The sequence below is a fragment of the Panthera tigris genome, chromosome C1, assembly GCF_018350195.1.
Source record: "Panthera tigris isolate Pti1 chromosome C1, P.tigris_Pti1_mat1.1, whole genome shotgun sequence".
NCBI lineage: Eukaryota > Metazoa > Chordata > Mammalia > Carnivora > Felidae > Panthera > Panthera tigris.
The window spans coordinates 127,473,578-127,498,737 of NC_056667.1; the positions used below are offsets into that span (position 1 = coordinate 127,473,578).

The 25,160-nt window shown below is 38.3% G+C and overlaps 1 protein-coding gene across 1 annotated transcript in view; it reads left to right on the forward strand.

Moving 5' to 3' along the window:
- The window catches only part of THSD7B (thrombospondin type 1 domain containing 7B), a 747,555-nt gene that overhangs the window by 275,346 nt on the left and 447,049 nt on the right, over positions 1–25,160 (forward strand). The window lies entirely within an intron of this gene.

The window sequence follows — 25,160 nt, forward strand, 5'->3', positions numbered from 1 at the left end:
ATGGGTGGAGGGAAACGTTTTGACTTATGGAGTGAAGTAATCCATAGAATAGAAGGAAATTACAAAGTGGATTCAGAGTGGCTATTCGCATCCACACAGGGTTGACATTCAGCAATGGTTTCCTTGTTTCCCTCCTTCTTGTCTCCCCCTGCAGCCCTCTTTCTCTCTTTCCCTCTCTTCCTGCCCTTACCTCTCTCACTTTCTTCTTTCTTTCCTTCTCTAATCTTCCTTTCCTCCTGCTTTTGATCTGTTTTCTTTCTTTCTTTCTTTTTCTCTTTTTCTTTCTTTCTTTCTTTCTTTCTTTCTTTCTTTCTTTCTTTCTTTCTTTCCCACCACCATAATTAGCAGATAGACATTTTGTCAGGCAGTGTAATCAGTTATCTCATGAAAGGTATTTGTTTAATTAGAGGTCAACAACAGGCTGTATTAGCTAAGTTGTTAAAACTAATAGTGGCTTCTAACATTACCAAATAATTTTTGAATTGTGGTGATATATGTACAACTTATTAACAGAGGCAAATAAGATCACTGTGGTATTGCTTTTCTTTGATTTCAGGAAGAGTAGTATAGAGGTTTAAACCTGGAGTCTAAATCAGCCAGGTTGGAATTTCAAGTCTGCTACTCCCCTGCTAGATGAACTCAGGAAAATTAATTAACTTGTGGAGGCATCCTTTCCTTCAGATTTAAAATAGGGGTAATAAAATCTACCTCTCACTGATTGTGAGAGTTAAACTGGTTATATAAAAGTGATTAGTGAAGTGTCTGGCACATAACCACTCAAAATAAGCTATAAGATTATTTTTCTTATAATACACATTTATTACTGTTCTCTGCCCTGGGGGAATTGTGCAAAGAGCATTCTTATATAATATGAAAATAATGATGAGTATTAGAATAACCATATCACTTCTTCCTCCCAACCTCCAGCTGTGGAATCAAAAAGATGCTTTGTGTGGTTGAGTCCCAAAGACAAATTACTGTCAGTCTTTGTCATCTCACAGCAGGTATTAGAGGCTTGTCATGATGTATTATGTCTATAGGGCTGGGGAGTTTTTCACAATTTCACAATCTGTGTCTTCTGTAGTATTGCAGAGTGTGATATGATTGTGATTTATAATTAGAAATACATATTCTTCCCATTTCCGGTGCAGAGCTGCTAAAACTCTTGGAACTTCCTGAGCAAAAAGAGCAATGGGAGCATCTTTTGTTACATTTGGTCTTTTGTCCTCAATTCCTGAAGTTGCTTCTGTAAAGGTGAAATGGGCATGTTATTACTCAAAAACAAAAACAAAAAAAAGAGAAAGAAATGAGTGTGTTGTTATTCATAACAAGCACCATTCTCCCACATTTGGGTTTATGGTAATGAGGTGATTTGTGGAAAGCACCTAAGGATGAGAGCTGGTTGCCAGAGGAGCCAACCAAATAGAGGGTTGGAACTTTCAGTCTCACCCCCTGATTGCCAGGGAGGGGAGAGAGGGGAGGTTGAATCAAACACCAATGGCCAATGATTTAATGACTTGTGCATATGTAAAGAAACCTCCATAAAAAATAAAAAATAATAATAATAATAAAAAGAATTGGGGGTCTGGAGAGCTTCCAGGTTGGTGAACACTGTGGAGATTTGTGGAAAGTGGCAATGGAAATTCCACGCCCTTTCCCCATATCTCACCCTATTCATCTCTTCCACCTGCCTGTTCCTGAATTACATCTTTCACAGTCAACCAGGCATGTAGTAAGGGTCATGTAGTAAGTAAAACAGGTTTCCTGAGTTCTGTGAGCCACTCTGGCAAATTAATCAAAGCCAAAGAGGGGGTTGTGGGAAACTCAAATTTGTAGCTGGTTGGTTAGAAGCATAGCTCACCTGGGCTTACAGTTGACCTCTGAAGGGAGGGTGGTCTTGTAGGACCAAGACTTTTCCCTGTGGAATCTGATGCTATTTCTGGGTGATGTCAGAACTGAGTTGAATATTAGGACGTCCAGTTGGTGTTGGAGAATTCCGTGGTGTGGTGTGGGGAAATTGTCCCACCTCCCCCAACACACACATACTGTCCCACTGAAAATGGATGCAGAATCCTTTCTACAGAGATATCCATTTTACCATTGTATAGCATTTCTAGAGTTTTATTGCTTATCCCTATGAAATGGCTATTTTTCAACATTGACCTAACTCTTGATTTCTATGGGGAAAAGTAGAAATTACTACTGGTTCATATCAATTCCATGAAGTCTTTATGGTGTTTACATACTTGGATGGCTCCTTAATCATTTGTGGGGTATCAGCCATAGTCATGGTTACAAGAACATGCTAGCCTGGTAGCTGTAGTCTTTTGTCCAGTGAGAAATTGAAAATGTGGTCTGGTTGCACATTTTGCAATTCAGCTTCTTTGAGATTCTGGTTAATTTATGATAGAAGTTGAACAGAAAAGTGCTTCTCTTTAACTCTCTGCATATTATCATGGTCTTTCCGTATCTGCAGGAACTTCCAGAACTGTTGACACTCATTTAAATGCTTGGAGAAGGGAAAAAAAACGGTTGAGATATATTTAATAAGTCAGCTGTGATTTTTTTTCTAGTAACATTTGGTAGTTTTCTTTTCATCTTTCTGAATTTATTATTGTTTTATATGCCCTTTATTTCACAATTTATTTAGAGTTAACTGGGTAAGACCAAAATAAGTATCTTCATTTTGGTAAACAAACAAAGAAATAAACAAAACAAAACAAATTCATATTAGATCTAATCAGACTTAAGTCCTGCTATAATTTGTAAGGGTAACTTTTTCATATATGTATATATATATATATATATATATATATATATAACCACACACATATATATATATGTGTATGGTACGTGCACATATGTATATGATATATACATACACACACACGTGTGTGTGTGTGTGTGTGTGTATAACATTGAAACCCCTTGCAAAATATCTATATCCCATTCAGATTGTGGAACCAAGAGATTTCCACATAGCCATGATCAGGATTCTGTAGGCCTCTTCAAAGTGTCTTCTTGGGCATTTGTGCCACTAGAAAGAATATTTGTCTTTCCCAGAAGTGTGTTTAAATAATTAGTTTAGGGGCAACTGAGTGGCTCAGTCAGTTGAATGTCCCAACTCTTGATTTTCATTTAGGTCATGATCCCAGGGTCGTGGGATTGAGCCCTGTGTTGGGCTCCTCACTGAGTGTGGAGCCTATTTAAGATTCTCTCTCCCTCTGCCCCTCTCCAATCTCATGCTCTCTCTCTGTCTCTTTCTCAAATTAAAAAAAAAATTAGTTTGGAGCCTTTGAAAATCTATAATCTCTGTCACATTGAAGCCAGTAAGTAACAATTTGAGATAACCAAAATTTGTGGACTAGTTTAAGAATGTAATCGACTTTAGACTATCAAAGATCCAAGTAGTCATTTATGAATTTCTACAGTCTGTGTAGAGGTATGTTTTGACTCATGCTCTACTTTGATTTATTAGTGATAGTGTCCCGTCTTACTGAAGTTACTATTTCTCATCCAGCCTGTGATTGTAGCAAACAATGGGTTAGTAATACTTATTTTTAGGAAGAAAATTGTATAAAAGATTGCACGAATGAGTATTCTGATTTGTATCTGATTTCTAATACTTTGGTCGATGAACTTTGATTTCTTTCCTCTGCACAACATCTTATCACTAATCTGGGTCAATAGAAGTCTACTGAGTATAGAATATACATAGGTTTTTCTTGTCTCATTGACAAGCAGGTTTCCTGCAAGTCAAAGTAGACATTTGAAAATAAATGGACTGTGATGCAAACTGGATGCCCAACCTACTTCTCCTTTAGATTATCAGGTTAATATGCTGGGTTTTAAACTTTGTTTCTCAAATGCGTAACTAGTTCATTGTTGCCAGGTTTCACTGGCAGTTGATGAAGGTATACCACTATATACCATCTTCCCAGAGTAGGTTGGGAAAATCCCCATAATGCTAGGGCAGTGGACAACATTCCTAGTGACTGACATATGATCACTATTTATCATCTTTCATGTCTCTGTAATGCAAAGTGGACAGATGACATCACAGGGTCAATGGATAAACACCAGACTGTCTACTAGGCAGTCAGACCTTGAGTACTCACCAAGTGCTTTGCTCCATAATTTGCAGAGTAGGTTATCTTGAGAAAAAAAAGAGTGTCTGTATATTTCGGCAAATATCTTTATTTGGAGGTAATGTGGTGTACATTCTGTACTTGGAAAAAGCAAATACCCGTGTTGGTATAACACAGAGTATTAATACATTAAGAAGAACAAAGTTCACATGTTGACAAGTACATGGAACTAGAGTTCTCCAGTGTTACTGGAATGCCCCCTTCCATAGAGGGATACTTATTTTTCAGTTGCACTAGATTTTCTCCATGCAAATATTTTCCTTAAGTGGTGTATATATTTGCACAGAAAGCTTGGGGAATGATTTTTCATCATTAAGGTTACTTTGCTTTTCATTTCAGAGGCATTTTTCTGTGAGTTATTGCCTTGCATCATTAACCTTGGACAATCCAAAAATGTGATATTTAATCTTGGATAAAATGGCATGTGCTCATAAGCATGTGCTTATAAGTACCCATAGGATGACTTTAATTGGTAGAAAGCATGCTAGGTTAATCATTTAACTGAAGTGAGTTAATTTTTTTTTAATGTTTTTAAATCTATGATTGAATTGGAAGTTTTGTTTTATTTATTTTTTTATCTTTAAATCTCAAGAAATGTTCTTTAGATTAGCTTTGAAAAGAAGGTCAAACTCCAGATAACAAGTTATTCATCGGAATTCTAAATAAAACCCCTTTTGTGGTTTCAAGTACTATTTTCTAAACCCTTTGATCATGTTGTATGTCATTTTGGTCATCGAGCACTGCTTTACTTCTCTTCTATGCTTCTTCTTTGTCTTACAAGGTTTTCTAACTGCTATTTTAGCACAATATTTATTTTCTTATATTTTAGGAAGACAAAAGAATAAATTATCGGTGAGATATTTCTTTGCCACACAAGTACTAGTCTGTGGTCTATCAACCTGTTAAAGAGACTCTGCATATTAGAGCCACCACAGAGATTACACAGCCTCAAAATAAATTTCAAATAAAATTTTTCTAAAAGTTGTGAGCACTTTCATGGAAATAAGTATGTAGCTAATTAAGATGTGCATTTTGGAAGGGATAAGAGTAATTTCAATTGTTTAAAGTTATAAGAAAGCAACTATTATTTTCATCTTATGTTATTTTTATTTGTTTCTGTTTTGAGCAGAAACACACACACACACACACAAACACTTATATACACACATACACACACTTACCTTTGCATAAGGTTTGGGAATTTAAAAACTGTATTGCCAGGAGTTCAGAGGGATCGAAGGATAGGGAAATAAATATGGACATGCATTTTATATTAGCAGTGCAAATCCAGAGACAGCCTTTTTGAAATAGCTAAACTTAGCATGCACTGTTTCCTGCTCAGATCCTCTCAGCCATTTACCATTTCTGTGTATATCAGCCCCCAAGTTCCAGCTGACATGGCTTGCTTCTGTTTGCCTGGGGAATTTCTCTGCCCACAGAAGTGCAGTCAGCAGTGCCAGGGAATTAACAATCCCAGGGAGCAGCCTTCAACCCATGATTGGGAGTTGTAAAAATCATTGCCCTTGCCTTTCAGATGGGATAACGTTGAGATGTATGTTCTTTGCTGTTTCCGAGAGCTCCCACTGAGAGGAAGCTCCACCTACTCATCATGGTGACTTCCTTTGATCACACACCCTCTCTCAGCCTCCTTCCCTGTCTCATCCCCTACTGTTGCACTGGTTCTCTGGCGTAACTCCCCAGTAAACACTTGCCCAAGAATCTTTGTCAAAGGGTTTATTGTGGTATGACTCAAACTGAGACAAGGATGTGTGAAAAGATATTTCATGGATCCATTCCTGCAGCAGATAGAGGATCCAATTCCAGTCGTACCATGTCGATAATATTTAAAGAAACAACTTCCTTGGAAGAGATGATACTGCCAATTATGAGATCCCATTCAAAATTTTGAACAACCCTCACTATTTACAAGTATTTGGTAATATCAGATGGCTTCAGTATACTGCTTCTGCACCCCTCCCCCATCCTTTGAAAGCATAAAACCATTAGTGAATCCCATTTCTTTACCAGTTAGACAATACTGGTAACTTATACAATCCTCCTGAGTCTTGTTTTCCAACAATTGAGTTATTTTATGACTCTCAGGGGAAGGCTAGCTAGGTTATTCATGTTTTCATTTATAGTGGATTCCAGAGTGTATTGGAATATTTCTAAATAAGGACAAGAGAAAAACAGAGGTCTTTGGAATGTTAAAGGAATTATTTGTGTAGGAAAATTGGGTCTGAAGTGTTTGGGGAGCATATTTCTCTATCTCCTTTGTTATAGATCAGTCATTCAAAAACTACAGTGTGAAAATCCCCCAGTGGGATTATAAAAACACTAGTCATCAGAGAAATGCAAATCAAAGCAACAATGAGTTATCCCCTTACACCTGTCAGCTTGGCTAATAACAAAAAGAAGAAATAATAAGTGTGGGTGAGGTTTTGGAGAAAAGGGAACCCTTGTGCCTTGTTGGTGGGAATGTAAACTGGTACAACCACTGTGGAAAACACTATGGAGGTTCCTCAAAAAATTAGAAATAGACTTACCATGGGATTCAGTAATTCTGCTACTGGGTTTTTACCCAAAGAAAACAAAAACACTAATTTGAACAGATATATGCATCTCTGTGTTTATGGCAGCATTATTTACAATAGTCAGGATATGAAAGCAACCCAAGTATCCATTAATAGATGAATGGATAAAGATGTGGTATATATACGCAATGGATTATTACTCAACCAGAAAGAGGAATGAGATCTTGCCATTTGCAACAGCATGGATGTACCTATTATGTTAAGTGAAATACTTCAGGCAGAGAAAGACAAATACCATATGGTTTTACTTATATATGGAATTCAAAAACAAACAAACAAACAAACAAACAAAAACAGACCTGTAAGTACCAAGAACAAACTGCTGGTTGCCAGAGGGGAAGGGGTGGGAGGATGGGGAAAATGGGTGAAGAGGAGTGAGGGGCACAGGCTTCAGTTATGGAATGAGTAAGTCATGGGGATGAAAGGTACAGCACAGGGAATATAGTCAATGGTATTTTAATAGTGTTGTGTGATGACCAATGGTAGCTGCACTTGTGATAAGCATAGCATAACTAATAGACTTGTCAAATCACTACGTTGTACACCTGAAACTATTGTAACATTATGTGTCAACTGTACTTCAATTAAAAAACGAAACACAAATGGAGTGGCCCCCACTCCAGAGTTTCTGATTCTGTAGGTCTGAGATGCGGCTAGGGATCTGTATTTCTAATAAGTTTCCAGGTGATGCTGATGGTGATGGTTGAGGGACCACACCTTGAGAAGCACTGCTCTAGGCAGAAGGGGGCCTATAGGCAACCTCATAATGTTTGTGTATAACAGAAGTAGGCTACAGCAGTGACAGATATGTCTTATACTTAGAATCAACAATAGTATTGATTATAATCTGTTGTTTCTTGTTTCCTGCTGGGGAAGTTATTCTTGAAATCTATGAAATATATTACTGTCTTTCCAGAAGCAAGCAGTGAGTAAATATTCTTTTATTTCTTTATTGTTACCTAGATGGATTACTAAAAGATCAAATAGTGGAAAGCAATAGTGTACTCTTGCAGAAACAGAAGACACATAATATGTGAGATGAGTTATTTAGGTTTAGAGAAGAGAATTTTCATTTTCAGCAAGCTATCTTTTTCAGACCACCAACTGGTAGCAGTTTGGTGTCAGTGTCCTTACTGAGGGAAGTGTGGTGATGACAAATACGTTGTATTAAATTTTGAAATGAACCTGACTTTGCAGTTGAAAGTGCCAATAAGATCAGGCTGCTATTCACGCTACAGGAATCAGACTGCAAAAGAGATTAAATTTGAGAGTTCCTGTAGCCAAGTTCTGCATTCCCTTTCATTTAGATGTCTTGCAGTGAAATTAAAGGTGAAATTTTAATAATGCTTGGCAATGAGGGAATCCAAAAGAGAAAAATAGAGACTTGTTCTAATCAGTTTCCCTATCCATGTTTGATGGGAAGGTGGGAGTAGATGTAAATGGTGAATCAATTTAAATGTTAAAGAGAGAGGAACTGCAATGCGGTTTAAATATATTTACTGTACGTTGCCTGTCGATAAACAGATACTGTATTTTGAAGTACTTCCTCTTTCTACCCTGGTAAATACTTAGACATTGCAAGTTAGCTTTTGTCTTTTTACTCTGTTACCAAGGTTCCCAAGGACATGACTGTGTTAACATCACTACCCCATTAACTATAGTCTGATTTTTCCAGATTTTAATATTTGGAAATACCTGAAAAGAAATTGCTTCCTGAGTGTGCCTGTGTGTCTCATAGAAAGGCTGTCTCTTTTTTCTATCTCTTCTGAAATTCTCAATGGCTGTCTACTTTCTGTTCCCGGTCCATAGGATTTGAAAACCAAAACAAACCATAGATTGTACTGATTCTTCAAAATATAGTTCATATGATTAAATGGTCAACCTGACCTTCCAATGGGAATTAATGTGAGACTGTCACCCTTGCCATTACTTTCGATTTTCTGGGCAAGCTCTGAGTTTCCCTATTCCATTGTATATTCTACTAGTGTTACTAACAGGGATTAGTTAGCATTAGTCACAGGGATATAACTTTGTTTTCTCATTCTGAGATGCATTTTAAAGTGTCGTTTGGCTGTTTCATATGGCCTTTGGCTGGTAACTCCTGACAGAGCATCTCCCCACTTTTCCCTCTATGTAGACATAGGAAAAGTAAGGTATGTGGATTAAAACACATTTCTCATATGCTGGAGTAATTTTCACTGATAGGATCACCAATATGACTAGATTAGGAAATGCAATCACAGGCTTACCTGTGCTGTACCCATCTGAGTGTTTTAGGGAAAATATAATGAAAGAAATCTCTCCTGGAAAGGCCTATCCATCCCATGCAAAATCAATTAGAAGGAAATTTTATTTAGGCTAGAAAAAATTTAACTTAGACTTTATAGTTAACTCTGAATTTCTAAATTGAAATAATTAGTACAGGTACTGTATCTAAGTGATTAATGAATCAAAGTTAAGAATTCATAGTGTATAAGCCTTTCTGCTGTGCTGTTCTTTCCATACTTACTGAGTTGAGTGTCTGCTATCCCAAAGAACTTGATCATTTTCCATGGAGAAATATCTAAGATGTAGAAATCAAAATTATTTTAGAGAAATCATATATTTTACATCAAAGAAACACAAACTACAGGGTAAAAAGTGTTGAATGTTAATTTAGGGTTATCTTAAGAACCTGGTATTTCCCTTAGTCCTGAGGTAGATTTCAGTCAACAACAGACATCTAGAAAATCCATAGCTCACACCAAGTACTACTCTTACCTCTGTTACTTCTGTGGGAATTTGCCTCCAGTCACTTATTCACCTGCCCTAGATGCTCATCTTCTTCTTCCTTTGTCTGATCTCACTCATTCTTTGAAAACCTGGATTAATGTCCTTTAGAAAACCATCCCTTCCCTACCATCCCACCTCTTTTAAGCTGTTCTGGACTCTCAGGTAAACATTAAAGTTACCACCCACCTCAGATTATTTGTCAATTATGATAATCCTATTTGCTTGATAGATGGTTGGTTCAGAAATGTGCCAGGTTGAATCCATCTGAGCCAATGGGATGTGAGAAGAGGGACATGAAAAAAGAAGGGTGTTGTTTCAGTTGCTTCCCTGATCCATGGTATGATCTACAGTTTATGTAACTTCTGGGTGAAAGCATTCCTGTGTGCAGTAGGGAAGACCTGTGAAGACACTCTGGGTCCTAGAGGACATTGTTGAGCCCATTAGTCAACAGTCTGAGCACTGGCTGTTAAGTAAGACAATAGATTTCCTTATTGTAAAAGCCAGTTTCTATTGGAGTTTATTTTAGCTGCTGCACAAGTCATTCTAAATGATGGGGTGCCTGTCTCCTGTGTTCTCATAACACTTTGTGGTTCAGTTATTAACGTCTTTACCACTTTATATTGAAATTATCTGCTTTCTTTTTCTTCCCGTTTGACTCTTAGTTTTTCAAGGACAGAGACCTTGACTCATTCATCGTTTTATTCTTGGCATGATGCCAGAGTGTCTGGTGTATTAAGATGTATTCAATAAATATTTATAGAACTTAAAAGAGTCATTTCAGTCGATTTATACAACAGCCCAATTGGGATGTATTACTATTATTCCATTTTTACTGATGAGAACATTGTAGCCCAGAAATGTTGATAGCCCAAAGTCACTCAACTAGCAAATTCTGACACCAGAAGTTTGAATTCCAGACCTAGGACTCCAAACCTGTGCTTGTTCTGCTTCATCAGTGTCAGCAAATGCAGAGCACAGGCACCAGCAGCATCAGCACTGCCATGTCTCAGACTTGTGAAATAGCTTTCATTAGTTAAGATGTTATTTTGTTTGTTTGTTTGTTACGTGAGACTTACCCTGAAATTCACTCTAAACGCTGCACTCAAGGCATCCACTGCCAACTGACTGATGTGTGTCCACAAGTTGAAACCCACTTCTAGTCTCACAATAAGCATCTTGCCTCTCTTTTCTTTGATCTGAGCTAGCAGCAGGAGAGAGGTCATCAGGTACAATGAAAACATATAGCCCACACACGTTTCCTTCTGGCACAACAAGGTGTATTTGAACTAGACATATAGTACTTATCTGGTTTTCCCTGGCAACTTTAGTTCTAATCTTGATCATATTCAGACAGCTAAGCAGCATAGAATTTATTCATCAGACTGGATTTGGAGTAGAAAGAGAAGCAGAATCTCTGAAAAAGAAGATATGCAAAGTCACAAAGGAGAAGGTGGGAGACAACTACTAAGGGACAACTAGCTTTTCACTCCTTCAGAGTAGAGGTATTCCTCCAGGGAGGCAATAACAGAACTGCCCATGACACTATATTTTGAGATTCAAGGAATTTGTGAAGTTGAGGGAGTAAAAAGCAAGCAGACTTCTATACACCAAAGTAGCTCTTAATATCATATCAGAGTGTATTAAAATAAACTGAAAGTGTTCATTGAGGACGTGATTTTCCTGAGACATACTGCTTTAGAGGGCAAACAGGTAGAAATTAAAAGATGACAAACTTTGGCTTAAAATGTGAATACAGGTTCCATTTTTGTTGCCTTAGCAATGGTGACTAGTGTAAGGAGCTCGCTGTCACTGAAGGCATTTGCACAGAGGCTAGACACCTCTCAGGAGAGGTGAGATTCTCCACACTATTCTGCAAGAGAGGCTGGCTCTGTGCATCCTCTACTGCCAGTTTGGACAGGATAGTTCTATATTGCTCTTGATTTTCCTGCACCTACAGATACTTATCATCCCTGAATCTCCCCCATAAAATGCCAGTCATGTCCTCTAGTCCTTGTGTCAGCTCAGAATGAACCCCACGTATTTGTAGTCACCACCAGGAGGATTTCTCCTGATGGGAAAATGCAAGCAAGAAGATGCCCAGTCTTGGGGCAACCTGGGTGGCTCAATCAGTTAAGCATCTGACTCTTGATTTCAGCTCAAGTCATGATCTTGCAATTCATGGAATCAAGCCCCATGTGGTGCTCTGCACAGACAGTAGGGAGCCTGCTTGGGATTCTCTATGTCTCCCTCTCTCTCTGCCCCTCCCCTGCTCATGCTTTCTCTCTCTGTCAAAATAAAAAAAAAAAATAAAAAAAAGCCCAGTTTTCCCAAAGTTATCAAGAAAAGGTTATGTTTAATTAAATAATGAATTTTAACCAGGTGATTTAAATAATAAAAATTAAGATGAAATTTTCAGCATATTTTGTATGCATTGCAACTAAAAGAAAACCACACGCAAAAAAGATCATGCTGGAAGTTAAAATTTTAGATTTCAGGAGAATAGGAAATTTACATATTCAGAAGGACCAGTCAGTTCCATGATTAATAAATGAGGTTTATTACTTTATAATATGTTCCAGTGGGTGTGGGAGAATGATGTGAGGGAGAAGCTTGACTTCCTCTTTGGAAGGATAGTGTGGCATATGAGAGTGTGTTTACTGAGATAAGTAGAACACCGTTCTATAGGAAACTGGAAGGAGCATAATCTCAAAACCATCTCCATCCAATATTTATCACAAGTGCAGCTGAGAGAAACAATATTAGTCAAGATATACCAAAATTGTTTCCTGGATTAAGTCAGAGAAGATGAGAGCTATGTCCCTGGAGCACATAATATTGACATCCTACAGAATTTTTTTTTACAGAATCACTTATTGCTGTGATATCGGCTGCCTATAGTGTGTCAGGGTATAATACTCCTCCCCATAAAACTCATTGTAACTTCTTCAGAGGATATGCAAGTTCGATTCTTTCTGCTGTGCTTATTTGCCTGCTATATGAGGATCTTTAGGAGAAATGCTGGCTAGTCCCAAATCAAAGATGCTTTCCCATCTCCTGATCAGCTTCTGTTGAATGTACCCTGAAAATTGTGCTGTTGACAGGCTTCCTTATTGCTTCTCTCCTGGGTCTACTTCATGTTCCCCCTTAGTTTCTGCCTTTCTTCTCTGCTGTTTGAATGTCATCTTGTATACTATTGGGTGTCATTCTCCTTCTGCCACTTGCTAGAAGTGTGACCTTGAGCAAGTTACTGATCTCCTTGGCACGTTAGTTTTCTCGTATGAATGGAGATTAGAATAGGACCTGCATTGTAGGTTGATGTAGGTATTGATTTCTTCTATGTCAGTTCTTTTTTTTCAAGTTTATTTTTATTTATTTTGAGAGAGAGACAGAGAGCAAGTGGGGGAAGGGCAGAGAGAGAGGGAGACAGAATCCCAAGCAGGGTCCTCACTGTTGAACTGTCAGTGCAGAGCCCCATGCAGGACTTGAACTCAGGAACTGGGAGATCACGACCTGAGCCAAAGTCAGGAGTCAGATGCTTAACCAACTGAGCCAAGCAAGCATCCATATGTCAAGTTCTTAAGACAATTCCTGGTATGTGGTTAAAAATATAAGCTATTTTTATTATAATTATTATCTTTTATTTCATGTAAATGAGCTACCTTAAATACTTTGTAGACTAAACTGATGGTATAAAGTAATGGAAACAATAGTCAAATTCAGTCAAATGATTCATCTCTTAGAGGCTTAATGTCTAGACTCATAAGAATAGGATACTATTTTGTAAGATTTGTATTTTATTTTTTACTTTTCATTTTGAACTAATTTTAGACTTACAGAAAAAAAACAAAGATGTGCAAAAACAGTAGAAAGAGTTCTCTTATATCCTTCACCCACTTCCCCCATTTTTAACATCTCACATAATGACAGCTCAGTTACCAAAAACCAGAAATGAATGTTGGTACAATATAGCTGGTTTTGAGAGTTCTTATAAAATAATATAAAGGCTTAATGGAGGGTCTGGCAGGTATCTTGATTTTTCTTAAAAGTTGATCTTGTCTGTAAAAGTAGAGTGTCTGGTAATCTTTAGTCAGTCTAGTTTGATATTTGAAAACATTGCTTGAAAGTGATGATTGTAAAAGATTTAGAACTTTTGAACTGGAAAGTACACACATAGCTCAAGCTTCAGGCTTAGATCACATTCTTGAAAATAATGGTTTTTATTTTTTAATTAATTAAAAAAATGTCTTGGCAACAGCACAATTTGCTATAAATCCTGACATATCCCTGTGGTAATAGGGAGGAAACATAGTGGCCCCAAGCTCTGATAGTAACATGAGCCAAGTGACTGTGTGATCAGCCATAATTACACCCACTGTCAAAACAGGGGACCTAGGCATTGATGGATATAGGTCTTTACATGCAGCAGGAAAGAACATCTATGGAAAATCAATTTCTTTGTTCTGAAAAATGACTTATTGTCATTTCTAACATTTTACTTTGGGCTGATTTCATTTTTAGAGTTCAAATTTGTTTATGGTGTGCAATAAGGATGAAAAATGCATGTGTTCTCTGGTGGTTTTGATTAAAGATAATGGCACCTTCCATTTATATACTACTTTACACTGTAAAAAACACTTACTTTCACTTACATTATTTCATTTTATTCCTCACAACAGCCCTACATGATGGTCAGGAGTTTGTGGCTTACCCTCATTTTACGACAGAGGAGATTGAAGACAAGAGAAATTATATGACTTATCTGAGATCACAAGGCAAATATTTGAACCAATGTACTTCCAAAGTCTTAGGTACTGAATCCTGGGATTCTCTAGGGACATGGAGTTGAAACAGATATTAAATAATTGTGTAATCTAGGAGAAAAACTTTAAAATTACACACACACACACACACACACACACACACACATATGGGAAAAGGATCAATATGTCTATCCTTATGTAATCTAGAAGAAAAACTTAAAAATCCATACGGGAAATTGAATAGTATTTCTATCCTTATGTTATCTGGAGTAAAACTTAAAAATCCATATCTATATCTCTATATGTTCATCTATGTTCTGTCTCAAGATCTCTATTTATGTATCTCTCTATCTCTAGCTACACCTAAAATTCCTATTCCTTAGACCAATATCTTTGGGAAGAGGAGAAAAGGGAGTTTGGGAGCCAGAGGGGAGAGAAAATAATAAAATGGTCTGTACTAGAAATCTATTCATAAGGCATGGATGGGGCAAAACTATTTTGAAATCTGTTTAGAGGTGATGATAGGTTTTTGGATTATGAGGCTTCATTCTATTTACCCAAAATTGAATTATTGGGAATAACTTTTGGCTCTTCTTGAATTATATGAATTAATTTATAACTTAATAACTTCCCAACTCAGCTTTTTGTTTTGTTTTATCATTCCCACATTGACTGTGTATTACAACCAATTTTGTAGAGTTATGGAGAATAAAAATGACATGCTTGATCAAATATATGAGTATCCCCAAAAGGAGCTCCAGAAATGACAAATACCCAACCAGAAGAGAATAAGCTCCCTACAATAAAATCAACATATTAAAAACAAAACAAAACTTTATTAATGAAGAACACCTGTGAGGACTTTCTAGCCACAGGATGGCTATGGAGTTTTATCCTTGGTGCCTTTTATAAACTCTGTTTAGAAAATCCAGGTGGCTTCAGGGATGGGATACACAGAGTATGGGCCATTCTTCCTTATGTCATATTTTGATTCATTCACCAGGGAATGACATCTGAAGTCCTTTTGTGTCTGTGAAAGCACAGTCCATTGCCTAATCTTTGATATTTGTAGGTGTTGCTCTTAGAAACTACTTAGTCTAAGAGCTGTGAAGAGAGAGGTGGGCACTGGGGAATGGTAATGTGGCTTCTCAAGGCTTAATATGGACAGTGGGTTTGTGAACCAACCAGTGTGTGGGTGCATGTCAGGAAGGAACTACAAGTCCATTCCTTAGATTTGTGTGTTCTACACAGTGTCCCACCAAATAGAGCACCTGTGCCAGTTTTACACAAAGCTTAAGGGCAGGGAGTGTTTTGAATTCTAAATGATTGTTTTTGACTGAAGTTCTTTCCTGAAAGGGGGTTATTATCTTTACTAAATGTGAGTGGCCAGTGCACAGTTTAGGCAGAGGTGTTCCCAACCCTTTTGCTTTTAAGAGTCTAGAAGTCCAATATTTGGCAAGGTGATCTGGCACACCTGAAATGAATGCCAGAGTAATAACACCAGGACTACCACTCTGGGCAAAACATGAGAACGCCAAGAGAAGGTGCTGAGTTGTGATGAAGGAGATATGTTATTTATTTTGAATGAGATATTATATTGTGGCCATTAGACCAGAATGTTCAACCAGGACTTCCTTTGTTGTTGGTTCCAAAAATAGTTCAGTGTTCCCTAGTTTGGATAATCAATTTTAATATTATTTAATCTTCTTTCAAATATACCCCCATCCACACTCTTTCCGAGGAATGTATATATTCAATATCTGAGATTTTTATGCCAAATTAAAAATTTTTTACATTTATTTATTTTTGAGAGATAGAAAGAGACAGAGTGCACAGGGGAGAGGGGCAGAAAGAGAGGGAGACAGAGAATCTGAAGCAGGCTCTCCAGGCTCCGAGCTTTCAGCACAGAGCCCCATGAGGGGCTTGAATTCAAGAACTGGAGATCATGACCTGAGCCGAAGTTGGACGCCCAACCGACTGAGCCACCCAGGCTCCCCTTTTATGCTAAATGTAAAAAAAATCTTTTGCTCTCGATGGAAATTCCCCAGGGGATTAACGATTCCAGCTCTACACACTGCAGGAAAGGCCTCATTGCTCATCCTGTAGCCTTAAAATTTAGCACAGTACCTGACACATGGTAGGCACTCAGTATTTGTTTGATGAGTTAAAATAATGCTAGATCTCCCTAATGACACCATAGGAATCATAAGATTTATGAGCCAAAGGACTCTTAGGCATTGAATTCAACCCTGTCATTATATTGAGATTTCAAAAGGGTTTCATTTTTCAAAGAGAGGTAGAGCTAAGATTAGAATCCAGTCACCTTGCAGCCTGCCAAGTCCTCTTTCTACCATCCATTTGTCAGCAAATGGATATTCCATTTGTAAAGGCAGGGCTACTTTGATGTTCCTGAGTTTATGAGTTGGAACATTGTGGGTAGATATTGTATCTGGAAATCTACCTTATCCCTTGAACAGAGAATTTTCCAAATCATGTACCATGGGACATTAGTTCCAGGGTTTCCTAATAAGTAACCTGGAAAAAGAGATTCTCTGGTTAAATAAAAGTGGAAAATGCTGCACATGTTATCTCTCTTATGGAAACTCTTAATGCATCATTGTTATAGAAAGGGCTCCAAGAAGAATGCCTTTGAAGAAACCTACTTACTTATGTTTCCTCAAGAGTTTCTTCAAATTGAGCACTGAGCACTTTATTTGCAATTTGCATACTGACACATTCTAGAAGAGTATTCCCAGTGATGACATTTCGGGGATTGCGGTCATCTACCTTCTAAGGTTGACCAAGTCTTACCCATTTCTCTGCAGTCCTTGGGAGCAGCCTCTTTTTTATGCTGCTTTTTCTATGGTGTGACCATCTTCAGGATGTCTTGAAGTCTTTCTTTCCCTCTAATGATATTAAACTGAGATATTAAACTGAGTTAAACTCAGGCATCTGTGAGAAATGTATATTATGCTGAAGTTTCATAGGAAGGCTAGAGAGTTTTCTATAGAATAACCATTCACCCTTGTTCACTCAGCAAAACCCTGTTTATTCCCATTGTCCTTCCATAATCACAAATGCCACCCCTTTTCAATTTCAGAAATATTCAGGTTTGGACACATAGTCATTCTCCCATGCTCAGCCCCACACGATAGCCACCGTGTCTCTTCAACTCAATCTCACCTTTGGCAGCTAGTTGGCAACTCACCTCCCCCTTTGATCTCCATCCACATCACCTTCAGTTCTCACTTCTTCTCACATTGCTGTTATATTATGCAGAGTCACCCCCTAGCTACGTGAAACCCAGGGGCCAGCTCTTTCCACTAGAAATAAGGTTTTCGAAAATTCTTGCCATGGAAACTGGTTTCTCCTGAAGAACTTTCATGTTTGTTGCTAAGAACCTATGGCGGAAATAATCAGAAAGTTAAAACAAACAGCTGTGTGTAAATAGGCCCTATGACAGTCCCCAGCAGAGATCCTGTGCTGTGCACATCCACCGTGTCTACTATCGGCGCTGTTCTTTCCTGTTCCGCTTATAGGTTCACCATTTAGGACCAAGTCATCTGTGGTCTACACTCTCTGGAGCTCAGGAGCAGGTCTGTTCTCTCCACAGGAGCCTCAGGATTCATCATCTGGGTTTTCTGGTCACTTGCCTCTACTTCCTCGACTTGCCATGGTACCATGTTTTGTGTTGCAGCTGGAGACTTCTCTGACTATGCTGCCTTAATTGACTCTTCCCTTCCTCTCCTATTTCACATGTAGTTATTACTACACAGCCTTACACTTAATTGCTCAACTGTATATTTTAATTTGGGGTTCTTTCATATAATATATTCTCTTTGAAAATAGAAACTGGCTTAATGATTCTTAATTGCCCGCCGTGCCTAGAATTTTGTAAGGCTCACGTGAATCAGGGAGTTTCAACCATGGAAAATACTTTAGACTTTACCTAGTTCGGCCCTTAAACATGGTCCAGCAACTTGCATCAGGTCACCTCTGTGTGGAAGCCTAATCCAGGCTGCCAGAAAATATTTTTGATTAAAAAGAGGGGAGTAGCCCACAATTAAGTCTGCAGAGGTCCAAATGACTGAAGCCTTCTTCTGGGTTTCACTGACCAGTGACTGTCTACCTCTTACTGTCTCCTCAGTATTTTTCATAGTTGACAGTATGGAGGTGATTTTTATGAACTCTACAAGCTTGTGGTGAGGCTTACCTGAGGCAGCATATATGTCATGTGTTACTCAGAATTTGGACGTATCAGCCACTTAGTACATTATAGTTCATATCCATTGCTTTATTGCCGGTGTTTAATTCTTTTGTGTCCAGGTTGCTTGAAGGACTGGAACAGGTTGCCTGAGTTTGGGCAGCATATTATGACTCAACCTCATAACATCTGCTCTGAGCCATATCGGAGGTGGGTTGGGAGTGTGGGATTGCCATGGTGACAAGGATTCTTCCAGCCCCGCCTGCAGCAAGGGAGCTTGCTCTTTTTCTGAACCCATTGATTTTGATGACACTTGGCAAAAGTATCCTCAGGTATTTACAGCCTTGGTCTTTGTACTGCATGACTCTGCTGGCCATTGTTTCTGGGCTTTCAAGGATCAGAGCGACAACTTCAGCTCCCCAGGGGCTGGCTAAAGAACATATGTATATCCACCTGTTTAATTCATAGAGGAAATGATCTGCAGTTCACCATGTCAGGAAATCATATTTCTGACAAATGTAGGGTTTTTTTTTTCTGAGGTTTTTAGGGGATTGCACCTTTTCCCTCATGGGGAGTGTTGATGGAGCACTTGTCGGGTCAGCTGTCACTGCTGCTCTGGGAGATGGCTGACTACTGACAGCCTGGAGGCAGTTAGGTGGCTGTGGATCGCTGTGTGTCTCCTCAGGCGGACCACTTGTCATGGGGCTAAGCCAGGGTCAAGAGATGCTGCAGTTTCTTGGCACACTGCTGCTGACAGGGGATCATGCAAGCCACACTGCCCACCGCAGTGTGCCATTGCCCTTACAAAGGTCTGGGGGGACCAGGAGGGTTTCTCTCCTAATGAGGGCTTGCTTAGCCGGCAGAGGTGCTGGCAATAACCTTCTGCGGGTGAAGTCACTCTTCTTGGGAATGGCAAGCAGTTTTAAAAGTGCCACCATCGCCATCCTTGGTCACTTCACCTATTGGCCTGGCAGGTATTTATTCAAACACTTGTCCATTAGTGCAGGATTTGTTTTCCTCTTCAATTTCGTCCTCTCCACATTAGTTTGTTATAACAAGATGTCATTGTTTCTTTTATAGTCCACATATAATTTATTTTCCAAAGCTTATGAGAATTCTGTAAGTACCCCTTCTATTTTCATTGTCCCTCTGCTGCATCCTCAAGGCTTATGTGGGAACACAGTTGAGCTCAGATTGGGATGAGGAGCTCCCTTTCTGCTTTGAGCCAGCCTGGCACAGGAGTAAGGGAGCCTGGTGTTCATGGCACTTTGGCTACTTTCCTTACTAGGTGTCTGAGTATAATGTTTAGTAAACTACTTGGGGTTCCCCAAACCTATTTTTCTTCTAGGCCTTTATTCACACCATTTTGTGTGCCAACACACACAGTGTGTTCACACAGTGTGTTCTATACCACATTCGTACTTCCCTTGCCACCTCCCTCAGCCACTCATCTCAGCTTATGTGCCGTCTCCTCCAGGAAGCCCTCTCTGGTTCCCTCCATTTGATAGGCTCTCTCCCAGATATGCCCCTTTGTGGGGCTTATGCAACCCTAGTTGTGCATAAATGGACTACAGTGTCTATACTGCAGAAGGACATCCACTGTGTTATGAGCACTTCATCACTTACATGTTTTTCTACGTCAGATTTTTTTTACCTTTTTTTTTAAATATGAAATTTATTGTCAAATTGGTTTCCATACAACACTCTGTGCTCATCCCAACAGGTGCCCTCCTCAATACCTCTCACCCACCCTCCCCTCCCTCCCACCACCCATCAACCCTCAGTTTGTTCTCAGTTTTTAAGAGTCTCTTATGTTTTGGCTCCCTCCCTCTCTAACCTCTTTTTTTTTTTCCTTCCTCTCCCCCATGGTCTTCTGTTAAGTTTCTCAGGATCCACATAAGAGTAAAAACATACAGTATCTGTCTTTCTCTGTTTGACTTATTTCACTTAGCATCACACTCTCCAGTTCCATCCACGTTGCTACAAAAGGCCACATTTCATTATTTCTCATTGCCATTTCTACATCAGATTTTAATAACTTCATTGTATACCATAGGACAAATGCACCACGATTTGACTTAAAGGGTCACCTATGGTTGGGTGTTTAGGATGTTCCTTTTTTTGGCTGTTATAAATAATGCTGACGTGAATATTGTACAAGCAAATCTTTATGCTTTCCTTAGGATGAATTGTTAGAAGAGTAATCGCTGCTGTCAGTTTGTGTTTTGTGCGTTTTTACCTCCCACAGAATTCTTGGGATTAAAGAGTTCACCACAGAGTGGGGGAAGAGATGAGGTGGGGAAAGTGCCTGCATCTGTCTGCATTTATTCCAGTTTGATCACGGCTATATCATAAATAATATGGTATCAGTATATAGCATGTGTTTATTCAATAAGACATGGTGAAGGCAAGCATATGTGTTCTGGGATATAGGAAGATGCAGAAAATATACTCTAAGACTTTTGCAGCATACAATGTGAACAGTATGAATTCAGAAATGGCGTGATCATGGAAAAAGTCATAAGGGAAGAGTAGTTCAAGTGCTGTTGGTAATCAATCTTGGATGTCTTTTCTGTCCAGGGTGGTTCTGGTAGGGGAGCTTTCTTTCTTTCTTTCTTTTTTTTTAATATATGAAATTTATTGTCAAATTAGTTTCCATACAACACCCAGTGCTCATCCCAAAAGGTGCCCTCTTCAATACCCATCACCCATCCTCCATCCTCCCTCCATCCTCCATCAACTCTCAGTTTGTTCTCAGTTTTTAAGAGTCTCTTATGCGTTGGCTCTCTCTGGTAGGGGAGCTTTCTAGATAAGATGGTATTTGAAAGGAGACCCAAAAAATTGGTGTGATTTGTGTACTGGAGATGAGAAATAGGAGCTGGAGAATTCAAAGTGCAAAGAATTGTAAAAGGAAAGCTTAGAAACAGAAAAGCAATGGATATTTTTCCAGAATAGTGAGAGTTTGTAGTTGCCACATGAATAAGAAACATTCACGCTTATTTTTTTCACACCTGTCATTTGCACGCCACCTTTATGCTTCTTGCTGTAACTGCATGCTTTCATTCATGTAGTATATATATTGAATCTAATAAGTCCTGCTAATTCAATAAATGCATGTTAAAATCTATTTCAAAACCTGGGCCAAGTAATGAGGAACCATAGAAAATGCCGAGTGAGGTCTTCATATTAAGCTACATTATTGGGCATTTTGCTTCAAAGTCTGATTTTGATGTATTTTCCATAGTTAAGAAAGGAGAGCTTCTTGTGCTTATATATGTATGTGAGTGTGTGTGTGTGTGTGTGTGTGTGTGTGTGTGTGTGTGTTTATATGACTGATTTTCAGAGGGTCTGGGCTGGTTGTGGAAGTAATAAATAGTTTACTGTGGATTGGTAAATGGTCACTCATCCATCCATCCCTAGTGCCCCTCCACGAGCCAGCCCGTCTGCCATGACTTACCAGACCCCTCCACAATCCAGCAATGTGATGGGTACCCAGGCCACACCAGTAGTGGTGTATGTGTGTGTGTGTGTGTGTGTGTGTGTGTGTGTGCATATACACTCCTGGGCATTTGTGTATGTAGGTAAGCTGGGTTGTATGTGAGCATGTTAGCTTATTTTTGAGAGGACTGTGAAATGGAAACAAGAAGTGACATGACAAATCTCATTGGTAAGGAAGCATCCTGAGGTAGCAGACCCAGGTTTTGAAGGGAGGGAATTGCTGTGGATGCTCTTGGCAGTACTGTGTCCACCTTATTGGTGTCCTTAATGATAGGCATGCCATTGGACTTTCTGTAAACACAGCAGATTCCTATAAAATCAAGAATTTGTTCTTTAAGGAATGTTAATTATACAAACTAGGATATGAAAGCCAGAAGCCACAGAATAGGAAACGCATACAAAACTTATAATCTGCATGCCTTGAAGCGTGTCATTTCTTAGACCTAGACGGCAAATCACAGAAATAAACTTGTGCATCCTTGGTATTACTCCCAACTCTCTGCTTTTTTTGCTCTTCATCTCTTCAGCTATGCATTAAATGAGTGTGAATTCTCAGCCTTAGCTTTCTCATAGGGAAATGGGTTAATAGTCTCACCTCACAGATTTCCTGTAAAGATTCACTGAGGTAATAGCCAATGCAATGCAGGTCATATAAAATGGATATCCCCAGCTTCTCCAAAAAAGAAAAATGAGAGTAACAAACAAAACTACGCAAACCCTACAACATCAGCATAAGTAGAAGGCAGAGAAGACCCAAACTTACAATCACATTAAGTAGAAAAGTAAACACCAAATTCAGTGAGGTGTCTCTAGCACTCCCTGAGGTTAGGAAATATAAGCTGGGCTAAGGGGTAGGGGGAAAGGGGTGCTCTCTAGGAAAGAGGGGACCAGAGAGCTAGCAGCAGACCTAAAACTGACCTCAACCCACCATAAGAAGGAAAAAAAAATCACTTCATGTATGAAAATACTGAAAAAATGCACTTGACTTCTGAGCTTTCTCTTCTGGAAAGAGACTTAAAAATCTCTGATTTGAGCAGACAACCCGGAGAGGCAATGCTGCATGGAGAGAAAAGAGTATGTGAGTATTTTTATTTGGGTTACATTAATTTTATGAATTAACTGAAGGAGAACTTCTATTTTTATAATGTTGATTCTTCCAGCAAAGAGCCTATGCTCAGGTAGTCCTTTGTGTCTGTCATTAGTGTTTTGATATTTTCCTTGTAGAAGTTTTGTACATTTCTTATTAAAATTATTCTTAAATATTTCATCCTTTTGTTGCTATAGTAAATTGCATTTTTTCACTTTGTATCTTCTAATTAAATATTATATGTGCAATTGAAGACTATTGATTTATGCTAATTTTATAGCTTGCTACTTTATTGAATCCTTTTATCCTTTGAGTTAATTTTACCATTGATTCTTTAGGGTTTTCCAAGTACACAATAATATAATCCCCACAAAAAATATTGCTTTACTTCTTTTTATTCATTTTTATCCAAATAATCAATTTCTCTTATCTAAATACATTGAGTGTTACATTATTGATGAATAGTGGTTTGGACAAGGAGAAATCTTGCCTACGTCTTTAGATCACTCCATTAAGAAAGATGCTAGCTTTAGGACTAAGGTAAACATATTTTAAGAGTGTATCCATCAATTCCTATTTTCTTACATATATTTTTTTAAAAATAGGATTGCATGTATAATTTTGTTAAATGATGCATTGCCTAAGTGGATTCCTAATATTGAACCAACCTTGCTGTCCTTGGATAAGTCCCACTTGGCCACCATGTATTATTTTCTTGATATGGTATTGGATTTTGTTCAGTAATATTTTATTTAAAATATCTGCATTAACATTTAAACATGTTTTATATTCTGTACTAATTTAACTAGGGTTTAGTAGGTTTAGTTATCACTGCTATATTCTGTAACAATTTGTAGGGCAACTTGGTCTTTGATGGCTGAAATAATTCCCCTGTGAAACCTTATAGGCCTGGCATGGTGTGGTTCAATGATTACTTTCTCTGTTTATTCTAGGAAAATTGATCCGTTTAAGATTTCTATTTTTAATGAGGTCAATATTGATAAACTGTATTTCTCTAGAAATTTTCCATTTCATTTGGATTTTCATATTTATTTGCATAGACATTTGTCAAGTAGTTTCTTGTGTGTGTGTGTGTTTTTTTTAAGTTTTTATTTAAATTACAGTTATCATACAGTGTAACAGTTTCAGGTGTACAATATAGTGATTCAACACTTCCATACAACAGCTGGTGCTCATCACAAGTGTCCTCCTTATAAAATCCCTTCTGATTATTTCTTCCTTGATGAAATTTTGCATACTTTGCATATCATAGCTTTAAAGTTCTACATAAACTACTATATAAAGAATTCTTTTTAAAAAATGAAGGTAAAAGGTAAGAAAATCAATATAAATTTTTGAAGAAGCATGAACAGACAATTCACAAAAAATATATAGATAGAAAAATGACCTTTGGGCATATAAAATTTGTTCACCTTTACTCATGGTGGCACGAGTGAAAACTATACTGAGATATGATTTCTCATCTATGAGATTAGCATATGTTAAGAAATTCTAACAACACTTTGTCAGTGAAATGGGGGAAACAGGCATCCCTACATATTGCTCATTGGAATAAATATTGAAGTTGACCTATATGAAGTAGAATTTGGAAATATCTATTGAAATTATATACACTTAAAAAAATTTTTTTAATGTTTATTTTTGAAGGAAAGAGAGACAGAGCATGAGTGGGGGAGGAGCAGAGAGAGAAGGAGACACAGAATCCGAAACAGGCTCCAGGTTCTGAGCTGTTAGAGCAGAGCCCCACACGGGGCTCAAACCCACAAACTGTGAGATCATTACCCGAACCGAAGTTGGTCGAACCGAAGTTGGTCGCCCAACCAACTGAGCCATCCAGGCACCCCGAAATGATATACACTTTTATACTTTGATTTGGCCTTCCCACTTACATATTTACCCTGAAAATGCACCTCCCACAGTACAAAAAGATTCAGAAGCAAGGCTACTTATTGTGCCATTGTGATTACGAATCATTGGTATCTAAATGTCCATCTATAGGAGAGGTGTTGGGTGGAAGGTATTGAATAAACTATGATACATTCACACATTGAAGTGACGTAGGCCCATTTCCAGGAT